Below are 19,961 nucleotides of genomic sequence, written 5' to 3'. Positions count from 1 at the left end.
AAGTATTGATGAAATGGTGGGATGCTAAAGACAATAATATGATAGATAAAAGATGACTTTTAATGCATTGCCTAATGTTATCCTGTGGTTTCTTTGGAAAATGAGGAATACCATCTTACGTGGTGATTCTTACTCTACTAATAGAGTAATTTAGGATATCTCCAACACTATTGAAAATTTTCATTCAATTAAAATTTAAATACTCTAACATCCCAGATAATTGGCCTCACTTGATAGCTTCAAGCCTGTTTTTATATCTAGGGTGGTGAGGTGGAGGCCACCACCTTTGGGGTGGTGAAAATGTAACACAGATGGGGCATCAAGAGGTAATCTTGGCCCTAGTACTATTGCCTTTTGTGTTAGGGATTCTTCTAGTAATCTAGTGGGAGCAAAAGGGGTAAGGATCCAAGACACAACAAATATAGTGGTTAAGGTTAGTGCTTTGAAGGAACGTCTTCAATTTTGTTTGGAGAATGATCTTTCACCAGTTATACTGGAATCTAACTCTTTATCCTTGGTTAATATGCTAAATGGAGGATGAATTATTCCTTGGAGTGTGACTTTGGAAGTCAACTTCATTAACAGAATGAGAACATTGATGAGATCAGAAGTACAAAACTCCTTAAGGAGAGAAAATACTCTTGCTGATTATTTTACTAACCTACCTTTTAATTTTGAAGGTACCTTTGAATTTAAACAATTTCAAGATGTACCAGTTGTAGGCAGAAGAATCATTAATACATATAAATAAGACATTCCTCATTTAAGGATAAGACAATTCCATTAAGGTTATTCTAGAATCAGTTTGTATATTTTAAGGTTCAGTGGTGTTAATAAATTCATCTAGTTGTTACTTATGTACTCTTAACTTCGTCTGAATTAGATTATGTTTGTTACGTGTCATGCACCTAGTGAGAGCTTTGAGGTGTAACGTATAAAATAAATTTGGACAAGTGAGTTTGTATTAACTTTGTTACTTCTAGATAGTTTATTACTCTATATCTTTGTACCTATGAGTTAAGATTGAGCTCCTAATTCTCAATTGTGCAGATTATTTAAAGGTTTGGTATTGAAACTAATACAGTGCTAGAGTCAGATTCAACTTTAATGAATCATAAAGTTACTAATTTTTTTCATAGACCTAAATTTAAATGATGGTATTATTCCCATTTGTGGGGTTAATTCAATCTATCAGATGTGGATCTAATGAGAGAGATTATTGATCTTACATAGGTTGTTCGAACTAGCCTCAATTTTGATTTCTCCTACTAGAAGCATGAGTCAACTATCTACTAGAGAAAGCTACATCAAAACAAGTCGATTTGGTTTCGATCCTTACCTCTCGGAAGATTCTAGGTCAACAAGGGTTATGTTTCACCTCAACGGATTTGAAACTCGACAAATCTTCAAGGAGAGATCATCATTTGTAAGTTGTAGCATAAAGATTTAGAATTAGACAGAGTAGTAATAGATGAGGGTTACATAGAGCCTACATATGGAGAAATGTTATTTTGAAGTTTATCTGAAGTTTTGATATTTAACAAATTTTGGATTTTAACAAGGGATCTGGTCGAAGAAAGACTTTGTACGTGAAAAAGACAAAATACAGTTGTCTAAAAGCTGTCATTTCCTGTTGTATTTGGTGTACATCTTTTTAGAGCAGCAGCCTCCCAACCAATGGCTTTGCTCCAACGGTTTGTGCCCATATTATATTAGTCTCTTCTCAAAAGACACAACCCAAGTTTTGGCAAAGAAACTTTTGAATTCTGAAAATTCATAAGCTCACAAAGAAAAAGTCATCTTCAAAGAAGAACACTGTTCATACTCAACAAGCGACCTGACGGAGTGTTGAAGCGTCATTTTTTGTAGTTTGAGTTTTGTGTCTTGTGTTCTTATATTGTAAATATACTCCTAAGTTATAAAGGATAGTAGATCGGTTGCTTGTCTAAGTTCTTAGTTTGAGTCGGATTAACTAGAGTAAGTTAATGTCACGCCCCGAGCTACCCCCAAGACGCGGACACGGGACCTAGGACCACAAGTGATCCCAAGCTAACCCTGCTGGCATGATCATGAGCATACTAAAGATAATAAACTGATGCGGAAGCTAAATCATAAATAAATCTGAAAAGATGGGGAATACCCATATACTATAACTGAATATATCAAATCTGAGAGTTTAATACAAAAGAAATATCAAACTCAAAATACTAAGCTGAATCTAACTATGTCTGAAATAAGCCTCTAAACTGACTAGAAATGTTGGGACATGCCCCAACTAGATCTAGCAAAACTGAAACTAAAGACTAAAAGCGATAAAGATAAACATGTCACTAGTCCTCGAAGAATGAGGACTCACCACTGATGCTGCTGAACTGAAGATCGGGAACCGATCTAAGCGTGATCTGGATGCTGAGAACCTGAACCTACATCACGAGAAGATGTAGCGCACGTATGCGTCAGTACTTGAAAGGTACTGAGCATGCAGGATAGAGTAAAGCTGAAATAACATATAACTGAACAAAGCAATAAAGCAATGAAATAATCTGAACATGATATAGATACTGAAAATACTGAATACTGAGCTAACTGATGCAATGACCAAATTTATAACATGCTGAGACTGAATACTGACTGTACTGAAATATGGTCAATGCAATAGAGTCTGACTGAACTGTGGGAGCTACTAATAACCGACATAAAACCACATGAGCTAAATGTGGAGTCCGATGTATACGCCCCATCGAGAGGACCCAATATACCCTGCCAGAGGTATAAAGGCATGCTGGCGTGATCACTAAACTGATGTTGCCCACAGAGGGGACTTACACCTACGTGGCTCGTAGTTCTGGGACTATATGGGTACGCTGAAACCCTAGTCCAACTCGGTATTATGCTACTCCCAATGAATTAAGTGGTTAACTGGTTATGACTGAATTTCTGTAAATACTGGATAGCTCGAAACTGAACATGCAAACTGAGAATGCAACAATTAATCTGATAATGATGCATTCATAAACTGAGGCATGTAAAACTGAATACTGAAATATCTGACCTAGCATGTGTAATTCAAGAACTAAAGAAATACATAGCTAGGGTTCTGAAATTCATGCGATAAACTGAGCAATAACATGATAATCTGATTTGGAACATTTAAATAACTAATTCATGATGATCTGCTATAATTCTAGAAACCCTAGGTCTGTTCATAATCATGGAATCAAGAATCTGACTGAATTCTAGGGACCTAATGGGCGAAAGGAACCCACTAGTGAAATCCCACATACCTGGTGACGAATTCCACGGAGAAATCTTTCGATTTCGGGGCTGGAACTGAAGAAACCTCGCTGCGTTCTTGAACTAGGGTTCTTGACCTTTTTCTCCTTTCGTGCTTCTAATTCTTCTAAGTTTGATTAATGATTTGACTTAGGTAAGTTCTAGTTATGTTTCTAGGTTTAAACTGATTAAAACCTTATGATTTAGGGTTTAAACGACGTATCTTAGGGGTTAAACGAAATAGGAAAAGACCAAAAGACCCCTGAATTAACTGCTGTCGGAGTGATCGACGGTTTGGACCTACGGACGTCAATCAATCCACGGACCGTCGATTGGGTCCGTAGGTTGAGTCTGCCCGACAGGGCTTCACTAAAACGGGAATAACTTTTTACTCGGAGGTCGGAATTTAGCAAACTCGGTGGCGTTGGAAAGATAATTCAATTATCTATCTAACCATAGGTCATGGGACACATAATTCATTTTGTACTAAAAGTTATGACCATCTGAAGTTGACCTATCAATAATTTTTCACCTAACTGGCTGTTGACCTTCATCTACGGTCAGACCTACGGACCGTGGATCGAATGACGGTCCGTGCTGGTCAACCGTAGTTCATGTCAGAGGCTGGGTAAAGGAGGTCTTGATCCACGGACACAGACCACGGACCGTGGTCTGATCTACGGACCGTGGGTCTGTCCGTGAGTCGAGACTTAACCAATTTTCTGAGCTAGCTGGGGAGGGGTTGCAGTGGCAAACCACGGACCACCAGCACGGACCGTGGTCTGACCTACGGTCCGTGGATGGCAACCGTGGGTTGCACCTGCAACTTCTCAAAATCTGCATTTTTGGTCCGTTTCGGATACGGGGTGTTACATTATCTCCCCCTTGGGACCATTCGTCCTCGAATGAAGACTAAACTAGCTGAAATGGAGGGAGAGGGCTGCAATCCCTACCACTGAACACTGAGAACTGAATTTCTGACTGAACTGAGTTCCAAGGACATGCAAATACGCTGAAAATGCAAGTACAAACTGAAGGAACATGATTCTAAGACTGAATTTTCGCATGAATGACTGAAAAACTGAAGAGGAACTATTACCTCAAGCTGGAATGGAATCGGAAGGAAAGAGGTGAGGATACTTGGACTTCATGGCTGCTTCTGCTTCCCAAGTAGCTCCCTCTACTGACTGACTCCTCCACAAAACCTTGACTGAAGCGACTTCTTTATTTCTCAACCTTCTAACCTGACGATCGAGAATCTCAACTGGTACATCCTCATAAGAAAGGCTATCTTTCACGGCCACACTCTCTAATGGCACTATGGATGCTGGATCACCCACACACTTCTTCAAAAGAGAAATGTGAAAGACTGGATGCACTGCTGCTAAATCTGCTGGCAACTCTAACTCATAAGCCACTTTACCAATCCTTTTCAAGATCCGGTAAGGGCCTACATATCTGGGACTGAGCTTTCCTTTCTTGCCAAATCTCATCACTCCCTTCATGGGTGACACTTTCAGGAAAACCCAATCATCAACTTGGAACTCTAGTTCCCTTCTTCTCACATCTGCATAAGACTTCTGGCGACTCTGAGCAGTCTTAAGTCTATCTCTAATGAGTTGCACTTTCTCCATAGCATCAAGGACCGAATCTGGTCCTATCAAGGCTGCTTCACCTACTTCAAACCAACCAACTGGAGATCTACATCTACGCCCATACAATGCCTCATAAGGGGCCATCTGAATGCTGGAATGGTAGCTATTGTTGTAGGCGAACTCTATTAGAGGAAGGTGATCATCCCAACTACCCTTGAAGTCGATCACACAAGCTCTCAACATGTCCTCTAAGGTCTGAATGGTACGCTCTGCCTGACCATCCGTCTGTGGATGAAATGCTGTGCTAAGATTAACCTGAGTACCAAGACCTTTCTGAAATGACTTCCAGAAATGAGATGTAAACTGAGGACCTCTATCTGAGATGATAGACAAAGGAACTCCATGCAACCTCACAATCTCATTAATGTAAAGCTTGGCGTAATCCTCCGCCGAATCTGTAGTCTTGACCGCCAAAAAGCGAGAAGACTTAGTAACCCTATCAACAATCACCCAAATGGAGTCATGTTGTCTGCGAGTACGAGGTAAACCTGTGATGAAGTCCATGTTGATCACTTCCCACTTCCAAGTAGGAATGTCAATCTCTTGAGTCATACCTCCTGGTTTCTGATGTTCTACCTTTACTTGCTGGCAATTGGGGCACTTAGCCACAAAGTCTGCTATATCTCTTTTCATACCATTCCACCAATAGACTTCCCGTAGATCACGGTACATCTTAGTGGCGCCTGGATGAATAGAATATCTGGAATTGTGGGCTTCTGCGAGAATATGCTGCCTCAATTCACCCACATCAGGAACACACAATCTACCTTGATAGCGAAGTACACCATCTCCCCCTTGGGAGAAAACCTCCACTCTCTGATTGTGGACTGCACCCTTAAGTTCAAGCAAGATTGGATCACTGTCTTGCTTTTCCTTAACCTCTACTACCAAAGAAGATTCTGCCCCATTCTGAACCGTTACACCACTATCTGATATGCTCATAAGACGAACTCCTAGGCGAGCAAGTCTGTGAACATCCTTTGCTAGCTCTCTCCTTTCTTCCTCAACATGTGCTACACTACCCATGGATAGTCTGCTAAGGGCATCTGCTACTACATTCGCCTTACCCGAATGGTAATGCACGCTCATATCATAATCTTTGAGGAACTCAAGCCACCTTCTCTGGCGAAGATTCAACTCTTTCTGGGTGAACACATACTGAAGGCTCTTATGGTCTGTGAACACATCTACGTGAACACCATACAAGTAATGTCTCCAAATCTTAAGTGCAAACACCACTGCTGCTAGCTCGAGGTCATGAGTTGGATAATTCTTCTCATGTACCTTAAGCTGTCTAGAAGCATAAGCTATAACCTTACCTCGCTGCATCAACACACAACCTAGGCCGACTCTGGATGCATCACAATAGATCACATAACCATCTGAACCCTCTGGTAGAGTCAAGACAGGAGCTGTAGTCAACCTAGTTTTCAGTTCTGCAAAGCTTTTCTCACAATCATCTGACCATTGGAACTTAACCTTTTTCTGAGTTAACTTAGTCAATGGAGAGGCTATGGATGAAAATCCTTCCACAAACCGTCTGTAATAGCCTGCTAGACCCAAGAAACTTCTGATATCTGTAGCAGAGGTAGGTCTGGGCCATTGTTTCACTGCTTCTATCTTCTGGGAATCTACTCGAATTCCTTCACTAGACACAATATGCCCAAGGAAGGCAACTGATTGTAACCAAAACTCACACTTACTAAATTTTGCAAATAACTGGCGATCTTTGAGAGTTTGCAGAACAACTCTCAAATGACTCGCATGTTCTTCCTCATTCCTAGAGTAAATGAGGATATCATCAATAAAGACGATAACGAACAAGTCCAAGTACTGCTTGAACACTCTGTTCATCAAATCCATGAAAGCTGCAGGAGCATTGGTTAGTCCAAATGACATAACTACAAATTCATAATGACCATACCGAGTTCTGAAGGCTGTCTTCGGAATGTCACTATCTCTGACTCTAAGCTGATGATAACCTGATCTGAGGTCTATCTTTGAGAAATGACTAGCACCCTGAAGTTGGTCAAACAAGTCATCAATCCTGGGGATGGGATACTTATTCTTGATTGTGACCTTGTTCAACTGCCTATAGTCAATGCACATTCTGAGAGAACCATCTTTCTTCTTCACGAACAACACTGGTGCACCCCATGGCGAAATACTGGGTCTGATGAAGCCCTTATCTAGAAGGTCTTTCAACTGCTCTTTCAATTCCTTAAGCTCAGCTGGAGCCATTCTGTAAGGAGGGATAGAGATAGGCTGGGTATCTGGAAGGAGATCAATTCCAAAGTCTATTTCCCTTTCGGGAGGAACTCCAGGAAGATCTTCTGGGAACACTTCTGGAAACTCACTGACTACAGGAACTGACTCAAGAGTTGGGGATTCGGAACTAGAATCCTTAACCCGAACTAGATGATAGAGATAACCCTTAGAGATCATCTTTCTGGCCTTAAGGTAAGAAATGAATCGACCCATAGGCGCTAAGCTACTACCCTTCCATTCTAGGATTGGTTCGTCTGGAAACTGAAAACGAACAATCCTAGTTCTACAATCAACTGAGGCATAACATGAATGTAACCAATCCATGCCTAGAATGACATCGAAGTCTACCATTTCTAACTCTACAAGATCTGCTGAGGTGACTTTCTGAGAGACTGTGACAGGGCAATTTCTGTATACCCGTCTAGCTATAACTGGGTCACCGACTGGAGTAGAGACTGAGAAGGGTTCTGAAAGAGTTTCTGGACTAACACTGAATTGGACTGCTATGTAAGGAGTTACAAAAGACAAAGTAGCCCCTGGATCTAACAATGCATAAACATCAAGATCAAAGACTCGTAACGTACCAGTGACTACATCAGGAGAATCTTCCTGATCTTGACGAGCCTGAAGAGCATAAATCCTGTTTTGGCGCTGTCCGCCACCAGTACCAGAAGAGTTACCCTGCTGAGTCGGGCGACCTGCTGGTGCTGCTGAAGTTGTAGACTGAGCTCTACCATTATTTCCTCCTTGACCTTGTCTTGAAGGACAATCCTTCAATCTATGACCAGACTGGCCACACCCAAAGCATCCTTCCTTACCTGCAAGGCACTCGCCCGGATGGTTCCTACTACATTTCGGGCAAGTTGGGTAGGTTTTGGTGCCTGAAACACTACCTTGAGACTTAGAGCCTGACGCCCTACCTTTCTGATCATTACGGAACCTGGGGGATGGAACACTAGCTGATGAAGGGGCTGGAGTCGAAGACTTCTGCTGAAAATGCGAGCGGTTTCCACCACCCGATTTCTGGTGGGAATACTCGTAGTTACCTGTTCTTGCTTTCTTAGTCTCCTTAGCCTGTTCCCTAAGCTTATCACCCTCAACCTGCTGAGCATGAGTCATGAGCCTAGAGATGTTCATGTCTCCCAACAACATAGCATTCCTGCACTCTGTTTTCACTAAGTCTGACACTCCATAGAGAAACTTATTCATCTGAGCCCTGGAATCAGCAACCATGTGAGGAGCATACCTGGAGAGTTGGTTAAACTTGAGCCCATACTCTTGGACAGTCATGTTACCCTGCCTTAAGTTCATAAATTCCTGGGCCCTTGCTTCTCTCAACTCTATGGGGAAAAACCTGTCTAGAAAGGTTTCGCTGAAACATTCCCAAGTAATAGGAGCAACATCTGTACCCCTGTTCTCCTTCCACTGAGTATACCAGATATGAGCTACATCCTTAAGTTGGTAAGATGCTAACTCAACCCGATCATTCCCAGTGACCTGCATCACCTCAAAGATCTTCTTGATCTCATCCAAGAAATTCTGGGGATCTTCACCAGTCTGCGATCCTAAGAACTCTGGAGGATTCATCCTAACAAAGTCACGGACCCTTGCTGCTGCTGATCCACCATTTGCATTCACAGGAGCTTGAACCCGCTGATTGTTCTGGTTAGCGACACTCTGAGCCAACATCTGAATGGCATTCCTGAATTCAGCATTTGAGACTTCTTGATCTGGAACTGGAGGAGCTGCGTTTGCGTTCCTGGCATTCGCATTCCTGACATAAGCTCTACGAGGAGGCATGATCACTGAAACGTAGAACGTCGAGTTAGAATGGAATTAGATCATACCTTACGCACGATAAGAGTAACAAGAAAATGAAGATTTTTCCTAAAGACACTTTGTAGCCTCCCTCTCATTAGATGTGGTGCGCACTACACACCCATGAAAAGGACTCTACCTAGTGCGGCTTTTCAGACATCCTAGGACACTTAAACCTAATGCTCTGATACCAAGTTTGTCACGCCCCGAGCTACCCCCAAGACGCGGACACGGGACCTAGGACCACAAGTGATCCCAAGCTAACCCTGCTGGCATGATCATGAGCATACTAAAGATAATAAACTGATGCGGAAGCTAAATCATAAATAAATCTGAAAAGATGGGGAATACCCATATACTATAGCTGAATATATCAAATCTGAGAGTTTAATACAAAAGAAATATCAAACTCAAAATACTAAGCTGAATCTAACTATGTCTGAAATAAGCCTCTAAACTGACTAGAAATGTTGGGACATGCCCCAACTAGATCTAGCAAAACTGAAACTAAAGACTAAAAATACTGAAAAGAAACTCATGACTATTGTCCTCGAAGAATGAGGACTCACCACTGATGCTGCTGAACTGGAGATCGGGAATCGATCTAAGCGTGATCTGGATACTGAGAACCTGAACCTACATCACGAGAAGATGTAGCGCACGTATGCGTCAGTACTTGAAAGGTACTGAGCATGCAGGATAGAGTAAAGCTGAAATAACATATAACTGAACAAAGCAATAAAGCAATGAAATAATCTGAACATGATATAGATACTGAAAATACTGAATACTGAGCTAACTGATGCAATGACCAAATTTATAACATGCTGAGACTGAATACTGACTGTACTGAAATATGGTCAATGCAATAGAGTCTGACTGAACTGTGGGAGCTACTAATAACCGACATAAAACCACATGAGCTAAATGTGGAGTCCGATGTATACGCCCCATCGAGAGGACCCAATATACCCTGCCAGAGGTATAGAGGCATGCTGGCGTGATCACTAAACTGATGTTGCCCACAGAGGGGACTTACACCTACGTGGCTCGTAGTTCTGGGACTATATGGGTACGCTGAAACCCTAGTCCAACTCGGTATTATGCTACTCCCAATGAATTAGTGATTAACTGGTTATGACTGAATTTCTGTAAATACTGGATAGCTCGAAACTGAACATGCAAACTGAGAATGCAACAATTAATCTGATAATGATGCATTCATAAACTGAGGCATGTATAACTGAATATATTATGACTGAAATACTGAATAGCTTAAAATACTGACATGTAGATACTCATACTTGAAAACTCCTTTTTAGAAAACAATACTCTGATCATTGATGACTTGGGAAGTCATACTGCATAAACATTGATGGTATATCTAGATACCATACTATTCATACATTGATGACCTACTCAATTGCCATACTAATCATGTTTTAGAAGCTCTTTCTCAAACTCATCTTAACTTTCTCAAAAACACAGTTTAAAACTCAAGTGTTGTCTTAAAGAAAAGCTTCTCATGATTTATAATTCAAAATAGGGTTTATGCTGAAATATACTGATAATGTGGCATAAAACTGGAGCATGTATATTCGAATAGTTGAAATATCTGACCTAGCATGTGTAATTCAAGAACTAATGAAATACATAGCTAGGGTTCTGAAATTTATACGATAAACTGAGCAATAACATGATAATCTGATTTGGAACATTTTCAATAACTAATTCATGATGATCTGTTGAAATTCTAGAAATCCTAGGTCTGTTCATAATCATGGAATCAAGAATTTGACTGAATTCTAGGGACCTAATGGGCGAAAGGAACCCACTAGTGAAATCCCACATACCTGGTGACGAATTCCACGGAGAAATCTTTCGATTTTGGTGCTGGAACTGAAGGAACCTTGCTACGTTCTTGAACTAGGGTTCTTGACCTTTTTCTCCTCTCTTGCTTCTAATTTTCTAAGTTTGATTAATGATTTTGACTAAGACAAGTTCTAGTTATGTTTCTAGGCTTAAACTAATTAAAACCTCATGATTTAGGGTCTAAACGACGTATCTTAGGGGTTAAACGAAATAGGAAAAGACCAAAAGACCCCTGAATTAACTGCTGTCGGAGTGACCTACGGAGTGGACCTACGGGCCGTAGGTCAATCTACGGTCCGTAGATTGCGTCCGTAAGTCAAGCCTGCTCGACAGGCCTTCACTAAAACGAGCATAACTTTTTACTCGGAGGTTGGAATTTAGTAAACTTGGTGGCGTTGGAAAGATAATTCAATTATCTATCTAACCATAGGTCATGGGACACATAATTCATTTTGTGATAAAAGTTATGACCATCTGAAGTTGACCCATCAGAATTTTCAGCTAACTGGCTGCTAACCTTCGATCTACGGTCAGACCTACGGACCGTGGATCGCATGACGGTCCGTGCTGGTCAACCGTAGTTCGTGTCAGAGGCTGGGTAAGGAGATCTTGATCCACAGACACAGACCACGGACCGTGGTCTGATCTACGGACCGTGGGTCTGTCCGTGGGTCGAGACTTAGCCAATTTTTTTCTGAGCTGGCTGGGGAGGGGTTGCAGTGGCGAACCATGGACCACCAGGACGGGCCGTGGTCTGACCTACGGTCCGTGGATGGTGACCGTAAGTTGCACCTGCAACTTCTCAAAATCTGCATTTTTGTCTATTTTGAATACGGGGTGTTACAGTTAATTAGTTGAATCATCTATGTTTTAATCAAGCCTCTTTACAGCATTGTTTTTGTTTTTTGCCAGAGTTAGCTATTTAGGTAGTTAAATCATATATCAACTAGAGCTAGTTGGTTTAGTGAGAAATAGAGTTATTGCTTAGTTCGTTTGCTTGTAGTTTGCTACAATAAGGGGGAAGGGATTAAGAGTTTAATTCCTGAGTTGCAAAAGTCTGTAATTTGAAGCTTTGCTCCTTTTTGAGTGAAATGAAGTTTGGGTGAAAATCATACAAGGGCAAATCGTGGTTTTCTCCTCCCTTGAGCAAGGGGGTTTCCACGTAAAACTATCGGGTTCAGTTTACTTTGAGTCACTTACATTTTGTACCTATATTTTGTCAATGGACCTGGTTCATTGTGTATTAGTGGATGCACATATTCAAACATATAGGTTTTTCATAAGAAAAATATTAAATACAATTTGCCAAAAAAAATTATATTAAAAGAAAAAGTTATTAGAAGTTTGATATAAAGATTAAATACATTGATTTTATGAATTATTGATTGAAAATAAATTATTAAAAGAAACTAATTATAAAAAATATACAATTTTGAATCTCAAGAAATTTAAAAAGTAGACTTCATAAAAAGAATATTATTTTTTCTTAAAATTTTAAGGCCTCCATTTGATTTTGCCTCACACCATTTATGTGTTTGAGTCGCCGCTGACCATGGCACGTAAGATAAGATTTAAAATATTATAATTGATTTTGCTAGGTTGCTTATTAAGAAGGGAAAAGAGTCAAAAATACCCCTCAACTTTGTTTTATTAGTTGACTTTACCCTCGCCGTTAAAATGAAGTTAATTTTACTCCTCCCGTTACTAATTTCACCAAATTTACCTCTCAATTGGATGAAAAACTCAAATCAACTAAAATTACCCAATTTCAATTAAATAACCTAATTTTTTCTCTTTTTAATCCGAACCCGGCCTATTTATACCAAATTAAAACCCCAAATCAAGCTCCGGCAATCCCCATTCATTTTCTCCGTTTTCCAGCGAAACACCACCAAAACAACCTCCAAACGACCACCTGAAACCACCACTCAAAACCCCCCAAAACCAGAAACGACATCAAGCAGAAAACAGTAACAACAAACCCATTTTCCTCTACTTTCCGGTGACAATAACAAGACCTTTCTTCTCCATTTCCGGCCAGTTCCAAGCTGGAACAACATTAAGCAAACCACCCACCACCGGAATCATTCAAACAACCGCGAAATCGACCTGAAACAGCTCTCAAACACCACCATTTCCACGCCAAAATCCAGTGGTAAAACCACACTTCAGCCTACCAGAACCCAGACCTCCATCACCCAAGCTAAAACAACCAGCAAATGACCACCAAACCACCAGTTCTCTGACCTCCAAACAACCAACCAACAAAACCCTGACCAAAACCCTATCGGAAAACAACTGAAGCACCGGTAACAGATCAAACCAACAACACAATCAGGCGAGAGTCAAGGCTCAAAAACAACTACCACAACTTCATATCTGGCTAGGCTCAACAAGCAAGCAATAACATAGTTTTAGATCTGCCCGCAGGAAAGCAAAATTCAATGATTGAACGAGCTCCAAGTTCCGACCACACTAGTGTGCTAAATCTCTCTAATCTTCTTCATATACTTCCTCTATTGAATGTGGTCATGGAGGAAACCCACTGTCAATCTTGGATGGGATTTTCATTGCAGTCAAGGATGACAGTGATTGCTATTTTCATCCAGGTATTTGTTTAACTTCATATTTCCTCCATAAATATCTCTGTCATTTTTAGCTGAACATTTTTCCCTGTTAAAAAGTGCAGGTGGTTCTAAATGGTTTCATGAGGTTTGCCAGGTGAAGGCAGTTGGGGTTTCTGTGTCAAAATTACGAAATAGTGGTGCAATTTTAGTAGGAAGGACAAATATGCATGAGTTTAACTACAGAACATTTGTTGTCAATTTTAGTAGTATGTGTTTCAATGGAAGAAGGAGATGGAGAAGATTAGAGAGATTGGTTTAGGGTTCTAATTTGATATAAATGGGTCGGGTTCGGATTAAAAGAGAAAATCGGGTCATTTACTTGAAATTGGGTAATTTTAGTTGATTTGGGTTTTCTATCCAATTGAGGGGTAAATTTGGTGAAATTAGTAACAGGAGGGTTAAAATTAACTTCATTTTAACGGCGAGGGTAAAGTCAACTAATAAAACAAAGTTGAGGGGTATTTTTGACCCTTTTCCCTATTAAGAATGGTAATTTCAGTTGAAGGAACGAAAAGGACGAACGTGGATTTTTTAAGTTGGGAAGTTCGAGTGCTACTTTGTGTTTTTTGTGAAATAAAATGCTTGCAATGGAACCTACTTTTAGATTCTTTTATTTTTTTTGTAAAAAAAAAAAAAGAAGAAGAAAAAAGCAATGCCGCTTTTTAATTTTTTTTAAAAAATTCCGAATGCAACAACTCTACTTTTAGATTATTTTGTATTTCTTTTTTAAGAAAAAAGTAGGCATAAAGGCCCCTGGATATATATAAGTTTCATGCTTTGGAAATTAAATTTATACTAGACGGCAAGCGATTAATTATTTTTTTTGAGTGAAGCAGAATAATTTATACCATAAAATGAAAGAAGAAACAGAAATTCCCTTACAAATCCCCTTTCCCGCCAACGACTTGTCAGGAGATTCTTCTCCTTTTCTTCTGTGATGAAATTACCCCTAACATATCCCCAAAACTCAGCCAATAACTGAAAGGTAGAGCATAAATACAGAGCAAGTGCGAGGGGCAGTCTTTGGTAACAAGTAACAACCTCGTGTAAAACGAACTATAAAGACAGCTTATGTTCCTCATTCAGTCATTCTTCTTCATCAAATTTCCGATTGCGTTTTCCCTCTGAAGCAAAAAACATGAAGGTCTCAATGAATTTTCTATCTTGTGATCTCGTTACTGATAGCTGTATCAGTAGATCTACTTGGAATCGATTCATAATGAATTTTGATTTTTCTGAATAGTTTACATGTATTACCGTATTTTTTTCTCATCTTTTGAACTTGATTTACTTAATTCTTCGGGATTCATGATGAATTTTGATTTTTCTGAATAGTTTACATGTATTGCTGTAATTTTTTCTCTTCTTTTGTACTTGATTTACTTAATTCTTCAGGATTTATAATGAATTTCAATTTTTCTGAATAGTTTACATGTATTGTCGTAATTTTTTTTCTCTTCTTTTATACTTGCTTTACTTAATTCTTCAGGATTCATGATGAATTTCATTTTTTCTGAATATTTTGCATGTATTTCCGTAATTTTTTCTCTTTCTTTTGTACTTGGTTGTGCTGTTAGTGATAATCAGACAAAATGATTGGCATAACATGTAACTTTTCTTTAGCATTTTGAGTAAAGTTTGGTATTGAAACCTTGCTCCCTATTCAGTCTTGAAAGTTGTTTTTGAATAGTTTGGATGAAATTGCATTCAAGCTTCCCAAAATGAATTAATTTCATATAATTTTGGACGGAGGGATTAATTTGTTGTTTCATGCAATTTCTGGTTTCAGCATCTAGTGTTTGATCTTTTCTTTCTTTGAAAAACCTAGTTAGCTGGAAAAGATGCATTTCCACTTCTGCTTCCAAGTATTAGATTCCCCTTTTTTCCTGTAATTGATTAGTTTGCTGAAATATAGGCAGATCTTACTCTCTTCCTTGCCATGTGGAGCTTTGCTTTTGGATCCTTCTTGCACTGGATCTCGGAAGCGGGAGGGCGGCTCACAGTCCTTTCTTCTGTAGCAAGTTTACTCTGTCTTCACTTTATATCACCATTGAGAGTGGTACGTGATCTGTGTCTTGTAGATTTTCTTCCAAGTTGTTGATTTATTATTGAGGTCACTTCTTATAGCGTAAATCTTCTGTATATGCAGAGGACGGTGATCTTACCCTTGATGATTGCTGCCTTTTCCTACGGTGCTTCTATTTGCATTGTCACCAAACATTTCTTTGAAATTGATCTAGAGTAAGACTAGAAAGATGGCAAACATTGTGCAGATTTCTGTTATTGATGTTCTGTATGGTTGCTTTTACTGCTTTCTTGTCATATCATATTATCAGAAACCTGATTTTTGTAGTCTTCAATTGTGTACAGAGAAAGGCTTGATGCTGATTGGTATATATACTAGTGATTACCTTATCCTTAATAATCATTAGATCTACTCAAAATCCTAACTGGAAAAAATGGTATCCTTGTCGAAACTATTGTTTTTCATCTTCAATTAGAATGACTACCTACTCTGGAAATTCTTTCATAAGGACTTGTGAGAACAATGGCATTGTATCATTCTTGCATGCAGTTAGCTAAAAGTGGCTACTAGGATCACATAGGTTTTGGAGAACCTGGAATGTCTGAAAAATTGTGCATTAATGGGATGATCAATCACCTAGGTCTTCACAGTTCAGAATTGGATTATGCTTTGCATATGAATGGGCAATATTGAGCATTGGGTGTTGGGATGTTGGTCTGTTGTTAGGTTGTAAGCTATTGTTTTTGGACTTGTAAACTGATGACTTGTACTTCAGATTCCAATACCCTGAAATTACTTGTATCTTTCATGGATTTAGGGGATTTTACTGGAGTTACAGTTAGAAAATTCTCTCTCGCCATTATGTGCATTCTTAGCTAGCAGTATATGTTATAGCACATAGATATTTAACAATATGATGACCAGATTGTGGAGGAGTTCTGAAGAGTGCTCATAAATGCGTGAAACTAAGAAACATGACGAAATTATTAAGAGTGCACTTAAATAGTATTCCACTGATTTTTCTAATATGACAAAAACATTTGCTTGTTGTTCAACGGGATGGAAGTTCTTCGGGAGATAGCAATTAATGGATACTTTTTGATTGTAATATTTTGTCAAACTATGGGATAGTCGTAATGTCGTCGTACTTGTTGTTCTGTTTTGTAGCTGCAGTCTATGTTTGGGAAAAAATGGGAATACTAGTTGTTTGATTTGAATAATAGTTTGGCTTCAAAATGGACTGATTCTATGCTATTAAAAAACTCTTTCCATCTGATTCATTAGCTTCAATTAAAACAGGGAATTTCTCTTCCTGCACCACATCTTTCTTCTTTAATGTTAAAATGAAACGATTACACACAAATAAATTGACAAGGTATCATAATTCTCAGTTATTACGTTCATTCAATGTGGTGGAATTGCTTTCTTAGTTCATAGTTTTTTCAGAACAAAGGTCATTTTAAGCCAAATCGAAGCATTGCATGAACAAAGTTTTATTGGATGCTAAGAATGTTGGTGGATTAATATCAGGACAGTTAAAATTGTTTCTGAATTTACATGTCTAAATGCCTTTGCTCATGGGCTATTGCGGATCCTGGGTGTCCTTTGTCTCAGATGGATCAGCCATTTTGACGCTAACAGTCGGTCAATCTTAAGCGGTACTTCCCTTTGAAATAATGGAAGCAGAGATGGCGAAACAACGTTTGAAGGGTTCCATGAAGGCTTTTCAGAGTCATATATTTCCTGAAAAAGAAGAACAATTGAAAGGCATAAAAATAGGTACCTATTCCACTTGAAAACAGCCTCAGTCCTTACAATGTTATGAGGGGCTGTTGTTTAGTTTATTAGAGGCAAATTGAGTGCATTTTGAAGCACATGTTCCAGCTCGATTTTTCCGTAAACGCGGAATTTTGTAGCACACGAAGTAGCCATATGTTTAGGGTATAAGTTGTTCATCCTGTGAAGTATCAAATGGATAACAGGCATTTTCTGTTTTATTTTTGCCTGCTTCATTAACTTGCTTTTCGACAGGATTAAGTTTGGTGGTAGTCTGGAGCACCGCGTCTATCGTAGTATTACCCTTATTCATGTAGATTGATGCTTTTGTTATTTGTTGTACCATCTGTTGTTTATTATTATGCTTAGGTGATCACACTATTTTGTTGATGTTACTGTTCCTTGCTTGTATGCTCGACACTACTTTACTATTAGTTGCCATGTTTTCTTCACTTACATTTTTACATTTCATTACTACTATGATTTCCTTTACTTGATCCAAGGGTCTTTGGGAAACAACCTCTCTACTTCCACTAGGTAGGGGTAAGGTCTGCGTATACACTTTACCTCGCCAGACCCGACTTCGTGAGATTTCACTGGGTATGTTGTTGTTGTCCGAGTCGTAACGCGAAGAGTTTGTTCTTTATTACAGAGATTGAAAACAAGGTAAAAAGAGCAACAGTATGAACAAAGGAAGTAGAGATGGGAACATAAGGAGAAGATCAGAACTTATCCAACTTCTTGATGATCTCCACAAACAATACCAGTCCCTCTATGCTAAGTATGAAAATCTCAAAGGAGAAGTAAAGTATAATCTTTGTGCCAATGCCGGGGACGATGCTGTATCTTCATCTTTTTCAGTTTCAGATTCCGAAGCATATCATTCCCCGTGGCAATTTGCTGGCGAAGGCAGCTCATACTTTTCGAACACTACAAATCACGAAAATGCAAGTTTGGACTTGGATTCATTACCTGATTCACCAACATCTTCTGTCCAAGAACCAGAATCTCGAGATTTTTTCAAGGACTTGAACAATCAAGGCAAAGAGATAGAAAATAGCATGACAGACAAGTTGATAAATGAAGCTGCCTGGTTAAAGGAGAATTTAACAGAAAAAGAAGAAAATCTCGTCTCTTACCAAGAAATACGAGGTTCACGAGAGCGAGAGGTTGGCTTGAGATAAAGACATTAGAGGATCAAATTGCTATGATGAAGGTTGAGCTTGAAAACTCACCTGTACAGAAGAAAGAACTCGGAGAGCAGATTACGTGCAAGTCAAATGAAGTTAAACAACTGGAAGCTGCATTTCGAGAGAAAGAAGATCAATTTTCAGATCTTATTACAAGATTTGAGGAAAATAAGACAAACTCGAAGTCGAAAATTGATGATCTAATGGCACAGGCAATGTCTCTGCAGCAAGAGTTGGACTCATTACATACTGAAAGGAATGAACAGCTCAAGTCCTTAAACAATCAGAAATGTGAGCTGGAGTTGTCACTGCAAAAGAAGTGCCACGAGGGAACTGTCAAAGTTAAGGATTTGACCGAAAAGATTAAGTTTCTGCAGCAAGAGCTGGAAGTCACGAGTCATCGTAAATCAGAAGTAGAAATGTCACTCAAAGAAAAAAATGAAGAACTATCGGAATGTCATTTCCAGATTGAAAATCTAAAAGAGAAAGTAACAAGCGCCTCTTCTGTTGAGAAGGAGACATTAAAAGAGAATGAAGGTTTACAAGTACATGTAAAAGACTTGAACTGCAGCGAAAAGAGTGACTTGGAAAGCAGATAAGGGATATAAATCGAGAAGCTTATCGTTTACAGTTAGAAAAAGAGGAACTAACCGATAAGATGAAAGAATTGGAAACCATACTATTAGAGAAGAAACACGAGGCCTACGCGAAGGATATGTCCAATAAGAATTCATCAATGGCAACACAAATCAGCACTCTTCAGCAGCAGCTACGAACCGAGGAAACTGAAAAAGTTCTATTGCAGACACAGCTTGAGAAAGAGAAACATAACTCTTACAATAGCCTTACTCATATGGAAAAGAAAACATGGAATTGACCACTAAGATCACAGATCAGGAGAAGTCAAAAATTGAAATTGAAGTTGAATAATGTTTTTTAAAAATAAGCTTTAAATTTATTTTTTCAACAAAAAAATTGTAATTTGAAGTTGGAGGAAAGTTTTGAAATATGTTTTCCAAGTTTTGAAGGAAAGTCATTTTCCTTGAATTTGAGGAAAATCAGTTTGATTTCCAAAACATTTTATCCAACCAAACATGAGAAAATCCTTCGTACCAAACACACCCGTAGTGTAAATATAAATATGAGGAACTCAATAATTTTAAGGCATGATCAAATGTTAAAGTTTGAGACCGCTTCAAGTAAAGATTGAAGATCATGGCTAATGCTTCGATCATGTGATTGAATTGAGAAAGTTTTCGAAACTAAAAATGACTAATAACAATAGAGGATGTTTTCAGAACTAACAATAGATACACGGTAAGAGGCTATCTACCTGAATGATCTCCATCTTTTCTGAAAGCTTTATGAATTTTCATTAGTTATTCCACATTTATAGTATATTATAGGGAAAAAGGACAAATATACCCTCGAACTATCGTAAATGGTATGTAAATAC

General features: G+C 38.9%; 1 pseudogene; it reads left to right on the top strand.

Moving 5' to 3' along the window:
* The first annotated feature begins 17,135 nt into the window (after nucleotides 1-17,135).
* Nucleotides 17,136-19,435, top strand: LOC125852479 (COP1-interactive protein 1-like; annotated as a pseudogene).
* Nucleotides 19,436-19,961: the final 526 nt, after the last annotated feature.

Source organism: Solanum stenotomum, unplaced genomic scaffold (assembly GCF_019186545.1).
Source record: "Solanum stenotomum isolate F172 unplaced genomic scaffold, ASM1918654v1 scaffold35636, whole genome shotgun sequence".
Lineage (NCBI taxonomy): Eukaryota > Viridiplantae > Streptophyta > Magnoliopsida > Solanales > Solanaceae > Solanum > Solanum stenotomum.
This window is presented reverse-complemented; position numbering and strand designations above follow the sequence as displayed.